The sequence below is a fragment of the Dama dama genome, chromosome 1 (genome assembly GCF_033118175.1).
Source record: "Dama dama isolate Ldn47 chromosome 1, ASM3311817v1, whole genome shotgun sequence".
NCBI classification, from domain to species: Eukaryota; Metazoa; Chordata; class Mammalia; order Artiodactyla; family Cervidae; genus Dama; species Dama dama.
In genome coordinates this window covers 61163814-61178285 of record NC_083681.1, presented here as the reverse complement: position 1 = coordinate 61178285, position 14472 = coordinate 61163814, and the positions used below count along the sequence as shown (strand labels likewise).

At 32.0% G+C, this 14472-nt stretch overlaps 1 protein-coding gene across 2 annotated transcripts in view; it reads right to left on the bottom strand.

The window, feature by feature from the left end:
* ELP4 (elongator acetyltransferase complex subunit 4) overlaps positions 1–14472 on the bottom strand; it is a 225699-nt gene that overhangs the window by 132304 nt on the left and 78923 nt on the right. The window lies entirely within an intron of this gene.

The following is a 14472-nucleotide window of genomic DNA, read 5'->3' as shown; positions in this document are numbered from 1 at the left end:
AATATCAATATGTCTAAAATACCCAGAATTTCAAGGCTATAACAAATATAACAATTAAAATATAACCATTTAATACTCTTCAGGTTTGCTTGAATTATTTTATTTAATATAATTCAGTCTGCCTTATAACCCTTGATAGGGTGATAGGTTAGTAAACTATTTTAAAGGTTAGAAAAAACATTTTTAGAAAAATGTTTGATCTGGAGATCTAGATAAGTTGAAAAAAATTGTTGCTTATAAAATTTTGATAACTTTGAAACTCCTATTTTATACACTGGTAATGTCTACCATTTTGAAACTAATCTTTTGAAGAAGGATGGGAAATGTAAAACAGTTGAGACAACTTACAGTCTGATACTATATCCCTGTAGAAGAAAAGTCCAAATATAATCATACGTTCACTTTCTAAAATGTGATTGACGATTGAGCTTATGGGTATTCCCCTGTTTCTTAAGTCCTCTTAACAAAGACTACATAAGAATAAAAAATAAAAGAGGGCTGGTCAATGTTACCTGGTTTGAAATACATAGTAATCTGTCACTAAATATTATGCTAAAGTGACTAGTTAACTCACATCTAGGGCAGTACTTTGAAACTCCTCTGTAGGTAGAAATGTATATTATAAAAAGAATATTACAGCCTTTGAATTAGAACTCTTAAAAGGAAGCAGCAAAAATAATTATCCTTAATTGTCTTTAATACTTTCAACCACAGGGGCACCAAGTATAGAAAAACAAACATCATTTGGAAATGCCTATTTTTTTCCAAGGCAATTTTTCATTCAATGGTGAGAAAATAATCCAGATTGATCCCTTACTTTCAGTTCTATGCCACAGGGGATGGTCCTACTCCAGGAATAACAGGGGTTTCAGAGGCCATAAACACGCTCCTCTCAATATTTCTTTAGCCAAAGACCATTATATCAAACTCATCCAGGTTGGGTTTCAGCCAGTTATTCTTCACCCAAACAAAAATGTCTGCCAGACATTCCAACAGCTGGGAGACAGTTCACAATGAGTCAACTTGAAAATGATTCATTGTGCTGAGTACTGAACAATGTTGGGGTGGGGGTGGGGTAAGGCTGAGTAGGTTGTAGAGGGTGAGAACAAGTGGGAGAAGAATAACCATGTGGTTCTCCCATTAAGAAGGATCTTAGATAACAACCAGCAGACTCTTATCATTTCATTTTTAGGATAAACTCAACTGGGAAGAGTACTCCTGTCATGGACCCTCAGATGAACAAGCACTTATAAAGGCTACTGACAATATTTAATCAAAAAGGTCAGATTTCCTTTTATCTATACTAGAAGACTAAGCCTTTGTATCTAAATAGCTGAAGCTAAAATGATAAAAGTCAATTTCTGTTGGAATTCAACTATTAGGATTTCAGTGATATAAACTGGGGCTTTCTTAATGATATGAATAATAGAAATTGTAAGGTTTAAGGATGGATTTAGCCTTCCATTCCAGTAGGATATAAGCAAGGTCCTGCATATTTAAATGGTCAACTTGACATTTGTTATTTCAAAGAGGATTTCTTTCCTTACTTTAACCTTAAAATTTACTAAATAAACTACTTCTATTGTAATATCTGTCTACATTTTAAGTCTTTTTAAGAAAATTTGTGGGGGATTAAAATAATCAATTGTCTACTTTGCAGAGGAAAACTAATGAATTAATATAAAATATAAAGATAGCCTAGATTTTAAAATCTCAGAAACTCATTCATATTTTTCATTTATTATACTTCTAAGTTCCATAGATTTACATCAGTTATAAACTACAAATTAAATTCTATCTTAAAGCTTCTATGAAGTATCAGAACAAGAATAAACTTTCTAATATTACCATAAAATAAGTTACATTTAACAGTGACTTTACTGCTTTCTGCACAGCAATTTTGGAAAACAGTTTATGTAATATGGCAAACAAGATTAATTGTGAAAGTTCTATAGAATTTGAAAAATGCCCATAAAATAAAAAGCACAAGAAATTAAATGAAAATAACCTCTAAGTTTCTGAATGAGATAAAACTTTATCTTAATTATAAACTCATTTCAGTCTTCCAGTTATTTGGAAGAGCGTAAAAGATATTTGAGCATGTAAATGTACTTACTTTTCAAAAGTTCAAATAGTGTTGAAGTTACTTCTTCACCTCCAAGGTTCACAGGGAGTGTGGTATATTGATGTAATCATATCTTAAAACTACTCTTGTCAGAAGATCTTTCAAATCATAACATGAATACTAAATGATCTTTTAGATAAAAGGTAGGTAAATTTATTTAAAAGAATCTAAAATAGACTGCTTTTAAAAACCCTTAAAAGCATAATAATAACAATTCACTCTAGGAAGAACACACTATGGATAATAAATTGCCTTATTATAACCCGAAACATTCAGACAGCTTTAGCATAATGATTTTAGCAGAGATCTTGAAACTAGAACTTCTATATTCTCATATTAAAAGATTCTAAGTGTTTTTATGTTACTAGCTAAGATGTGAAACCTTTTTGGTACAGTATACGTATATATTTAGAAATGGAGAAGTAAAGGTATTTGTGCATCCCTTACTTAGACATAAATTGTGAATAATTTTTGTATTAATTTTGAAGTTAACACAATATAGTTGCCAGTAAGGAACATCTGAAGAAGGATATTCGGAACCCAGAAGTATGAGTAAATTAATTGCTACACTGCATGCATGGCATAATGATATCACCCACATATATACAATGATACTGCCACCCCTCCTACTTGCCCATCTGGATGAGAAAATCTAGGATGACTCAAAAATCTTTCTTACACTAGACAAATCTCCCCTTCAGTCCTGGGTGAAAGTTGTCAGCTCTGGATAGTAGCCAAGACATGACTAGGAGGGAAGCCAGAAGAGAAGAGAGCCAGGGTCCAGGAGTTTTAAGAGTTTGCTGGCAATCTCAAATAGCATTGTGTTAAGTTACAAAAAAGGTTCTTAAAAACTTTCTGTTGCAATGTAATTTCTTAATTACTGAAATCTAAATTATGTCAAATGATGTTGCAGATTAAAAAGGCACACTAGAATGCCCAGTTGACTACCTTCTTACTCCAATTTTAACTTCACAGAAAAACTTTACAGAGTTTTTGTTTTGATTGTTTCTTGTTTGGTTTTATAGAATGTTTCCTATTTGCTTGTATAGAATGGGAACCTCTTTTTACTAGGAATCGCCAAATCCATTAAATGGATTTTAAATAAAGGAAGGTTAGTTTAACGCCCTTTTCCAATTCAAAGCTCATAAAGTCAAAATCATGAACTCTGTTTTGTTAAGAAATAAAAATTCAACTACTGCCATCAAAAGCTCCCTTCATTTTCTAATAAAAATAGTTGAGATACTTATTCAGAGTAACCAAGTAACAGTCAGACTATATCAAACCCTAAGTATTTCCCTCCTTACTGGGACCTAATTACCTCAGCAACATAAAAGAGATAGTTTGCACCAATACAAAATATACTTCCAGGAAAGATTTTAACAAGAAAGTTAAAAAGTAATTAACTAATCACTTAATTATCAAGAAGCCTGAAAGGAATAAATCAACTGACATAAAGCATTTATGCAATGCCTCAAATTAGAATAAGTTCTTGGGTTACTCAAATGAGAAAAAGAGAAAACATGCTATATGAAGGACAGAGCTCCATTCAAGTATGGCACACATCAGATTTGGGACTACAACAGCACAAAAGCACTATTAAGTTAATAATGAAGTTAAAATAGAAATATTTATGCTACTTTATGTTTGACCCTACCATGTGACATGATGTGTGTGTCTATTGTGGGGAGGGAATCACCACAAGAAAAGCAAGTATTTTACTTAACTGCTCAAGTTATAATAACATATCCTGAAAAACGATATTAGAAACACATACTACAACTCATAACATTTTCGTGGTCATGTAATAAAAAAAAAAACAAGCTTGAATGAAAGGATAAACCTAGGATGTTTAATGAGGTATTTGTTTTCCCATGCTTATTAAGTTCTCCATTCAACTGAAATCAAACTTATGAAATAATAAAATTAAAAGTTATACAGTTTGTAGCTTTTTACACGCCTTCCCTCACCTTCCCCAGACTTGCCACTTACTTCTATGGATTAGATTATTATTTGATAAAAAAAAATTGACAATGGGGAAATAGTCATATTCATAATTATTTTGGGTTTAAAAAAATATAATTTTATTAAAACGTATGCTAATACATAATAATATTAACCTCTTAGTGAGGGTATTAAATTAAGCTTTTACAGATTTAATACTGAACTTTATCAAAGTCACACAGTTAATTTTAAAATATGGAGGGGCTTTTGTAAATTAAAACATTCTAACTGCAACATTTTCTTGGTAGTACTGTATACCAATATTCATATAGGGAAATCATAAAACAAACATATTTTGGCTCCTTTTTTTAATGCTTAAAACATATCCACAAAGTAGCTAACCTCAAGGGCAAAAGAAACTGCTGAGTACGATGCCAAATTTTACTAAGATTAAGCAATGGAGCCATATTTTAGATATTTTCTATGTGATCAAATACTAATATTCTAAATTTTGGTGTGAAATTGCTGGCTTAAAACTGAAGCATTTTTAACATAACACATGATATTATTTTCAGAAATATTATTTCCATGTACATTGGTCTCAAATAAATACTACATGCTTTTGCAGAACATTTGTTTACATCAGTTTTATTTTTTAGTATGCTATTATGAAACATTAAAAAAAATATGCATTCTGAAAACCCTTATAAATGGACTGAACAAAATACTGTAATGAATAGGCTGAACAGTTAATGGCACAATATTCAAAATTAATTTTAGTTTTAATAAACTATATATCATCTAGTTTCATATTATAGAAATTATTCACATGGAAATTTGCTTGTATTGTTAAATCTTTTATGAGTAACTTCCTAAGTCAGAAGTTTTTTGCTCACTACTTTACACATGAAACCCTTAAAATGCAATTTGCGGATGTCCAAAGGCTCACACCCTGCCTGGAAAAACAATTGCTGATATCCAAATATCAAACAGAGCCTCCAGCTGATGTGTGGGATGCAGTAGTAGGTTAAAGATACTAAAGTTTAAAATCAGCTTAGAATAATCCCATATTGAGTATAAAATTATAGCCTGTCATCAGGAACAGACTGACAGAGCCAGGTCCAGATGGGAGACTGGCTGGGAAAAAAGCTGAGGCAGGTGGGAAAGTGATGGGAACCTGACGGAAGACAGGACTACTCCCTCTGCTGGCAAGCTTCTCACCTGCTTGAATTTGTAACTAATAACTAGCTTTCCTTTAATTATTTAAGATAAAACCAATAAATTATGTAAGGTGTGTCTTTTTTTTAGTTGGCTGTTTTGTATTTGTACATTTTCAAACTCATGGTATCCTATTTTTTTTCACCAGATTAATTTCTCAGAGATGTAAGAATCCAATGTTTCACTAGGAGGTCCAATTATTTACCTTATAATTTAATTGCAATATAAGCATAAACAAATACAGCACTACTTTTATAGTCCATCTTTAAAAATTAAAAATGCACTTGATTTATGTTTATTGACACATAAACCTTCTGGAAGGAAAAAAAATTTCTTGGGCTACAGACTTCACAATCTCTTTCTCAGGCACTGCATAATGCCCTGTAATGAAATAATATAGAAATGAACCATATAAATCAACTATACAGGGAACAAGGAAACAGCATGTCACAGCAAAACAGCATAGATGTACAGCGCCAAACCTCTCTGATAATCTAATGATCTGAGTTTACAGATATTATGTACTAATATGTTAAGAAATTAAGAACTAATGTTTACACAAAAATTTTGTTAAATTTTACAGAAAAATTATTCAATGTTTGATTTTCAATGTAAGTTAATAGCTGCAGCAAAAACATTTAGTAAAAATCTGTTCTAAGATTTTGGCCTACAACCAGAAGCTCCCAGAACAGGAGGGATCAGCTTTTTCACCCACTGTTCTCATCTGAATCCTGGCTTAAAAGCTATTCCAGCTCCCAGCTTTCCAGAAGGCTCCATCCCAGGAATCCCTGCCTGCCATTTGGTTTGCTGATTTTAATCTCTCAGGACTTTCTTACAGTGGCTCTACTATGCTGAACTGGCACTTGCTTCTAGAAGTGAGTTATTATTAAACCTGTAGGTCAATTGTGGCACTAACAACTCTTTGGAAGCTTTCAGCCACAGTGTACAATTTGCTAGTCTAATTAAATATTAATTCTAAGTGTTACATTTTGTGGCTAAGAGCTTTTATTTTCCACCATCAACCTGGAAGAGAGAGAGGTTACAAGGCTAATTTAATCTCTCCCCCTGTCCTCCCCAACATTAAAGATTAACTACATAGGGTGTGAAAACATTATTAAAGAAGCAGGAAATCTTTATATAGTAATAATAATGCAATTAACAGCAAAGGGCTAAAATATAATGTTTAGGATATAATATACGACCTGGTACTTAAACAGCTTTAAATTATAATTTGTTACAAGCATGTTTTGTCTCAATATTAAGAAATAAGTATCACCCTTCTTTTGAAGACAGTAATCTTTCTTTAAGGGAAGGTATGCATGCAAGTATTTAAGTAGGAATATTTCAAGACTTGCATTTTCTCACAGGTATTTTTCAGAAAGCTTGTAACACTAAAGATAAAAAGCTTAGTAATTCTATTTGTAAAATAAATACAAAATTAAATAAAGTTGTACTTCTTTCCTGTATACAAAAAAAAGTGATGTAGTAGAGTCGAGTCTATAATAAAAATAATGTTAGGGATCCTTCCCTTTTTCCCCTTCTACCATGTTCAAGGAGACAAAATGCAGAGTCCCGTTCCGATTCTGCGCCCAGAACAGTTGTGTCCACGCCTGGACACTGGGCATTATAAAGACTATGCAGTCCAGCAGCCAAAGATTCCATATGCCTGAACAGATGACTCAATCTCCATACTGTGATGAGATATTTCACTATTTCTATCATTGATATATTTGAAAATTTTGTACTTTAATGACCATCACCACTATAAGGTACTGTGGTATGAATTGTTATATGAACCAAAACTTCATAAAGTAATTTCAGGCAAAGCAAAAAAGTCTTTAAAACCAAAATTATTTTTCATTATATGCCTTATTGAATATGCTTTGGTTAATTATAATAAGAGGCTTCTAAATGACTGTTTTTTTTTCTTTTGAAGATACATATGAATCTTACTGAGAATTTTAAGTATGCTGTCCTTATTTAATATGCATATTAAGAACCAATGGCAGATATACTGTTCCTAATCCTCTATATAGACAGAAACTAATAAGCAATTTGGAGTTTATCTATGTAAAAACTTTCAAACATTCTTGATCAAGAAAGTAAATTAGATGTATATGTATAATGCATACAAGCTAAGATTTGATTTAAAAATTAATCAGATACTACATTGTGCAATATAAAATATGAGCTATAAAAATCTGTAAACACAAGTGTATAGAAGTACTTGAAACACAGTTCTGTTATTTGTTATTGTACAAAAAATAACAGATTCTGCTTACAACCCAACCAAACTTGTATGAAGCTACTAAATTTTCAAAGACTGGACACATATGGTGTAAAATTAAAATGAATTTAACATGATTCATTTCATTTAAAAAAATTATTTCTATTTAAACTTTTAAAATATTAATTTCTTACAAACTGTATCAGACCAGTTGAGAAGATCTAGAAAAATAAAGGCAGGTTCTTAGTTGAGAGTATGAAAATCTGTTACCCAGAAAATCTCACTTTATCCTTTAGTAATTGATAGTCATGATCAAGAGATTAAATCTGTAATTTTCATCCTTAAATATTCTTAATAAACTGCCTCTAAAAAGACCACTTCAAATAATAATTCTCCTTATTAAGTACATTTAAAAAGGCCACTAAAGATAGATTAAATTATATGGCAGAAGGTGTTGTTATGCCTTTCTATAATGATGCTCATAGCAACAATTACATAAAAATATTTTCCAAAGTTTTATATTTTTAAACTCACAAGAGTCTGTTATTCCCTTACCATACAATTATTCTTAGTTTGTTTTAAGAATAAAAGATTTCACACTGAGAGAAATTCACAAGGTTACTGGGGTCCACATTTCATAATCCCATATTAACAATTAGTTCGAAAGTTGTCCATTGCTTGATTTAGAGTTTAGTTGCTAAAATACTCAGCATGAACACAAAAGTTTATGGATGTGAAAATGTCTGTTCTGAATTTCTCTACACTGCAACATACTGTATGATTCACTTCAGTGGGTTCAAAGTTTTTATATATTGATATTAAAGAAGATAGATTTGAAAATATATCAATTAAAATAACATACTAAATAAAACTCCACTCAACTTTCAAGAGATATATAACAAGGGCCTTTTCTTCCTGCTTTTCTTCAGAAAAAGAATTTTCTTTGGTTTAAGCAAAATAGTGTCAGTGATAGTTTTCTGCAGTGACTGAGCTGGGGGTGGGGTAGGGGGAGGGCAATCCACAGATCAAATTGTTGGAAAATAGTGGCTATATGATAGAAACTGAATAGTCTATTACTGACCAAGTGCCAATGATGACCAATAAAAATATATTACAGGCCAGCTTCAAACCTGAAATCTGCTCTGAATAAATGAAAGTTTAAGTAGTTTACCAACTAATGTTCAATAGCAAATACATTAAATACTTGCAATACTAAGAATTATGATAGAATGAGAAAATCTTATTTCATATTTTATCATCAGTAATGTCAAGGAAGTTTTCATTCCTGGATTATTATAGTTAAGGAAAAATTTATTGGGTTGTTTACATTTAAAAATTCCTTGGAAGTGTAGATTGTGACAGCTTGAATAGATTAGCAGTGATGAAAAGTAAATTTTCTTTTTGAAAGGAAAGCTGTGAGAAAGGTATAGAAAAATAACCTTTCCTATTTTAATTACAACTGTAAGTGCTTTGATATTTATTTCCTGACAGTTTCAGGTAAAAGTAATTTCAATCAATAAAAAATACAACTCAAGAACAACCTGTCACAGATTGTGAAAATAAAATGCATAAGCTAGGGGAAATTTATTTTCTTTTCACATCATCAGTATAGTCAAAATAAGGCATGAACCTAAGTATCTATCTCCAAAAAAAAATAAATGTTATTGGTCACCATTTTTCTTAAGCAGAACTTTCACTGGGAAATAAAAATAATATTAAGGCACAAAATATTTGTATAATTTGGAAATGGATAACAAATTTTGCTACTAGTAAGCCAGTTCTCATTTATAATAAGACCAGAAAACATTACAGTTTCATATCTTACCAGATATGGAAATCAAACAGTATTCTATGGTAACAGCTTCAAAATTATAATTGTGTTTAAAAAAAAAAAACTCATTAAAAAATTTCGAAAGGTGTACACACATTTGTGTTTCTAACAGTAAATGAAAAAAAAAAACACAGCAGAATGTTCAATGTAGCTGAAATGTAACAACCTTTAATGTGGAAATTTATACTTAAGCTTTTCAAAGATGAAATAATATTCTCTTACTTAAGATAATAGGAAGGAAGAGTTTCAAGGTAGGGTTTTAATTACTTCTCTTAGATGTAACCTCTCCTCTTTCTTTTTCAATCCACGACAACCTTCACTCGACAGCAGAGTTTTGAACAGTTGAGTTGTGAGAATGTGAGCAGCTGCTGTTATTATAACTAAAGGTCTGTCTACTGCTTGAGTCTGAGAGACCACATGTTCGGCTGTCCTCTCATCTTGCCATCCTCACCAATTAACTATTAACATGGAGGGCTGTACACATGCTCTTGGGGGCTCTTTAACAGGCTTCTTGGCGAGTGGAACAACTACACAGCAGGGATCTGGGAACGGAGTAATGCTGGAATATAGGGGAGCCGTCCGTGGCTTTGCTCCTCTAACGACACTTTACTCCACAGTTCAGCGTGTAACAAAGTCTGTATTTAACTTGGCCATTTTCACGTACATTTTTAATAAAGTGTCTTTGGGTAGATAATAAAATGATATTCTAGCAAGACACAATATGAGTAATAACACTACTTCACAGGGAAAACTGTTTAGGACTATACATGTATATATACTTTAAGTCAATCATACTATATTTGATGAATAACTTTAGTGTTTTCAGCTAACAGATATTTAGAATTCATTTTTATGCATTTGTTTTTATGTATGCTTGCTAGTTCCTGTGCGGTGATGAAAATAATCTTTAACCCAAAGGAAATAGGTCAAAGTTGTGAGGCTGAACACAAAATAGTTCAAATACAATTCTTTTTCACTCTACTTGCAAAAGTCTTATTATAACAAGTTAAAATCAGTTTTGAATCTATGTCATTATTTTTCCTGTTTTAACTTTTTCCCCTCTTGGTAATTTCCTTAACTATGTGTTCCTTCTCTACAATGAAATTAAACATGGGAAGCATGCCAAAAGTACAATAAAGGGTAACTAATCATTACTGTACAAGTCTGACAGAATGCTAATAACTAAAGTAAGAACACTGATTGGCTGTTTTTCCAGTCTATGAGGAATAGATATTTTATATATTTTTAATCTAGTGTTACTTAACATAACATATTCAAATAAAGGTATCACAATTCTGTTTCCTATAGGTGTTTAATTATATGACAGTATTTCCAAGGATATCAAACTACATTTCTATTTCTTGCAAAAATCCACTTTACTATCAAATATCAAGCTCAAGCATCCAAAATACATACATATATGAATCATCTGCTCCATCCATCCTATCTTTCACATTGAAAAAAATTTCAGGAGGATGGGACCTTGCTTGTTTTATTCACTACTATAACCCCAAGGATGCCTAGAATAGTACCTGCAACAAACATTTGTTGATTGAATAAGCTAAATTATTCAATCACCATTTAAAGTTTGACTTAGAGTCTTCAGGGGTGACACTGGTCATAATTGAGAGGAAGCTACTGCATGATGTTAAAAAGAGTCATGTTACAACAAGGGGATGTTACTAAGACTTCAGTGGCCATCAGACGTCAGCCATGCTTCCTAACCTATCTCGCCTGTGAGAAGATCTTGTAAGTGTTCTTCATGAAAAGAGGCAGAAAGCTGAAGATGTCTGTTGCTTTGATGCACTTACATACCTTAGTTTTCATACCTCTGATCTCTGTTCAAATTCTCAGTTTTGGAGGTCTGTTTAAGTAATAATAGTGAAGGTGACAATTGTTAACATGTAATGAGTGCCTTCCATGTGCCAGCACCGAGTCAGTCCATGTTATTGCTAATGTTCTGAATTTTTACGAAAGAAAAAGCTGAGGCTGAGAAAGTTAGACTTGACTAAACCATATAACTAATTGGGTCTATCTCCCTCCAAGGCCCAGGTTCTTTCTATCACTGAATGCTACTTTGTGCACAGTTTGCTTCTTAATTTTGGCCCTATTTAGTACTTCATTGAACAAGCAGAATAGCATGGTAGTTGAGTATGGTAATTGAAGGGGGAACTGCTTAGATCTAAATCTTGCCATTGCACTAGTTGTATGATCTTGGGCAAGTCACTATAATTTTTGGTCCCTTGTTTCTTATTTGTAAAATGGAAATAATGACAGCACCAACAATATAGGACTAAATGATAATGATAGTAATATAAGGATTAAATGAGTTAATATTTGAAAAGATCTCAGGACTGCAACCGGCCTGTAGAAATCACTGTGTAAGTTTTTAAAAAACACACTCACAGTTTCCTGATTCTGTATATGCATATGTCTTTGATTAGCTTTGTAAGCACTTTTTATTCTCTTGGCCTAACCGTTGTGATTTTCCTTGCCAGTCTTTAAGAGTTACAGTTTTATCCACTATTTATTACGTATCATGGCTGGTTTTAGCAAACTGTTAAGTTTTACATTTTCTCCTATGTATTTCGATAAAAAAACAAAAACAAAACATGGTCAGGTGTCGTGCTCAAAGAACAAGAATACTTTTTTAAAATAACTCCAGTGATATTAGGACTACAAGACTACTATATGATATCTAGGCAAAACTGTTCAGGGAATAGACTGGTGTATTTATCACCAAAGTCTGACCATATCTTTTCCTATTTCTACTTCAAAATAGTCTCTTAACTGGTATTTAAAAATGTATAATTTAAACTACATCTTTTTCAGTAATACAAGAATTTAAACACATCTATAAAATACCAAAATTCAAACACTGGTTAATGTTCAGACATCCAGTTTACCTTATCATCTCAACCATTGTTTAATCAGTGGTGAATACTGGATGATCTAAGGTCTTCTTATAATATTACTCCTCTTCCCTTAGACAGAGGCTAGAGAAATCACTGTCACAAATATTCACAATAGGTTTGGAATCTCTTCTCGAAATACCAAGGATGATCACTACCAAAAATGGCTTTAAAATTTTTTTTTCTTTCTCTTCTTTATTGCATAGGCACCTTTGGAATAAATTTTAAAATCACATATATTCATATATTTATTTCATAATTGTTTTGGTTCTTAAATTTAAGTCTTTGATTCATTCTGAATTATTTTTTGTGTATGATGTGAGGTAAGGATCCAAGTTCATTCTTTTGCCTGTAGCTAGCAAGTGGTCCAATGCCATTTGTTGAAAGGCTGTTCTCTTTCTATTGAATGGTCTTGGTGCCGTTGTTGAAAACTGGTTGAGCATAGACGCCTGGGTCTATTTCTAAACTCTCAATTCTATTCTGTTGGTTTATATGTTTATTCTTATTCAAGTACTAGACTCTTTATAGACCTCCAAATTTCAACTGTATCTGTTATATTTCTGTTAATTTAACTAAATGTAAAGTTCTCATGGACCCACGGAGTGTCACCAAGTATATAGTCCTTGTTTCTTTGACTTGCTTGAATATGTCATTTAAGTTCAGATCTCAGTTGTAAAACAGGGATAATGCTTAACATATCCAAGGACAGGAGCCTAGCTCAGGTGAACCCTTATTTTCCTATAATATGATTCTAGAATCTGATTTTCTGGGTTCAAATTATGGTTTTTCAAGTATTTAACTTTGATCTAATTTCTTAGTTTCTCTGTATTTCAGTTTCCTTATAAGTAAAATGAAGACAACAATAGCATTTACTTAAAAATTCTATAAGAATTGTTAGGTCCTGACCGAAAGTGCTTGCTGGTAACTCTCATTGTTATAATTGCTATGTCTCAGAGAGGTAAAACAAACCTCAAAACTTCTCTGCTATAATTTACTCCAAATCAAAATGTTTTAGTATGTTCATTAGAAAAGATTTAGTAATTTCAGTGATTTTGACTTTCACATTCCCTTCATTGTAGCAGATATTTCAGTTATTTCTAGTATCATGTTACAGTTTATGTGTGTATATACACACATTTATAGTGTATATGTGTATACTGTACACACACACACACACACACACACATTCTCACTGTGGAAATACTTCCAAACTTGCCATGTGAACACTCTTAGGAAAAGAATTTTTTTGAATCAATGAAGAAATCTTACAAAGACCCTTCTTTCCCTGCGGAGATTGGCTTCTCTTTCTGAGAGTGTGGCTTCAGAATAATTTTATATATATATATGTATAATTGTATGAATAAGACTGGTCCCTTTCTTGCCTCTTGTTCAGATATATGTGTGTACATGTGTACACACATATATCTGTACACACACACAGCAATTAAAATATATCTAAGACATAGCAATTATAACAATGAGAGTTACCAGCAAGCACTTTCGGTACACATGTACACACATATATCTGAACAAGAAGCAAGAAAGGGACCAGTCTTATTAAGATCGGCTTCTTTCTTCCCCCTTTTTTTTTACTGTGGTAAAATACATACAGTGTAAAATTTATCATTTAACCATTTTAAAGTATACAGTTAAGTGGTATTAAATACATTCATAATGTGCTACCATCACCAACAGCTATCTCCAGAACTCTTTCCATCTTCTAAAACTGAAACTCCATACCCATTAAACAATAAGTCCTCATTGTCTCCCACCGTCAGCTCCTGGCAACCACCATTCTACTTTCTGTCTCCGTAATTTTGACTACTCTAAGTATGTCATATAAGTAGATTCACAGTATTTATCTTTCAATGACTGACTTATTTCACTTAACAAAATGTTCTCAATATTTACTCCTGTTGTAACACACATCAGAATTTCCTTCCTTTTTAGGGTTGAATAATATCCTGTTGTATGGATATGCCACATTTGCCTATCCAGCTGTCAGTGAATAGTCAGGCTGCTTCTACATTTTAGGTCTTGTGAATAATGCTGCTATACATAGGTGTAAAAATATCTCAAGATCTATATTCAGATTGGTTTTATGATCAATGAAAAGATATGCAGCAAAATCAACCTCACGTCACAATGATATTAGCCAAGTTTACAATAAATCCAAGAAAAATTATAATAAAATTAGTAAAGATGAAATTACCATATA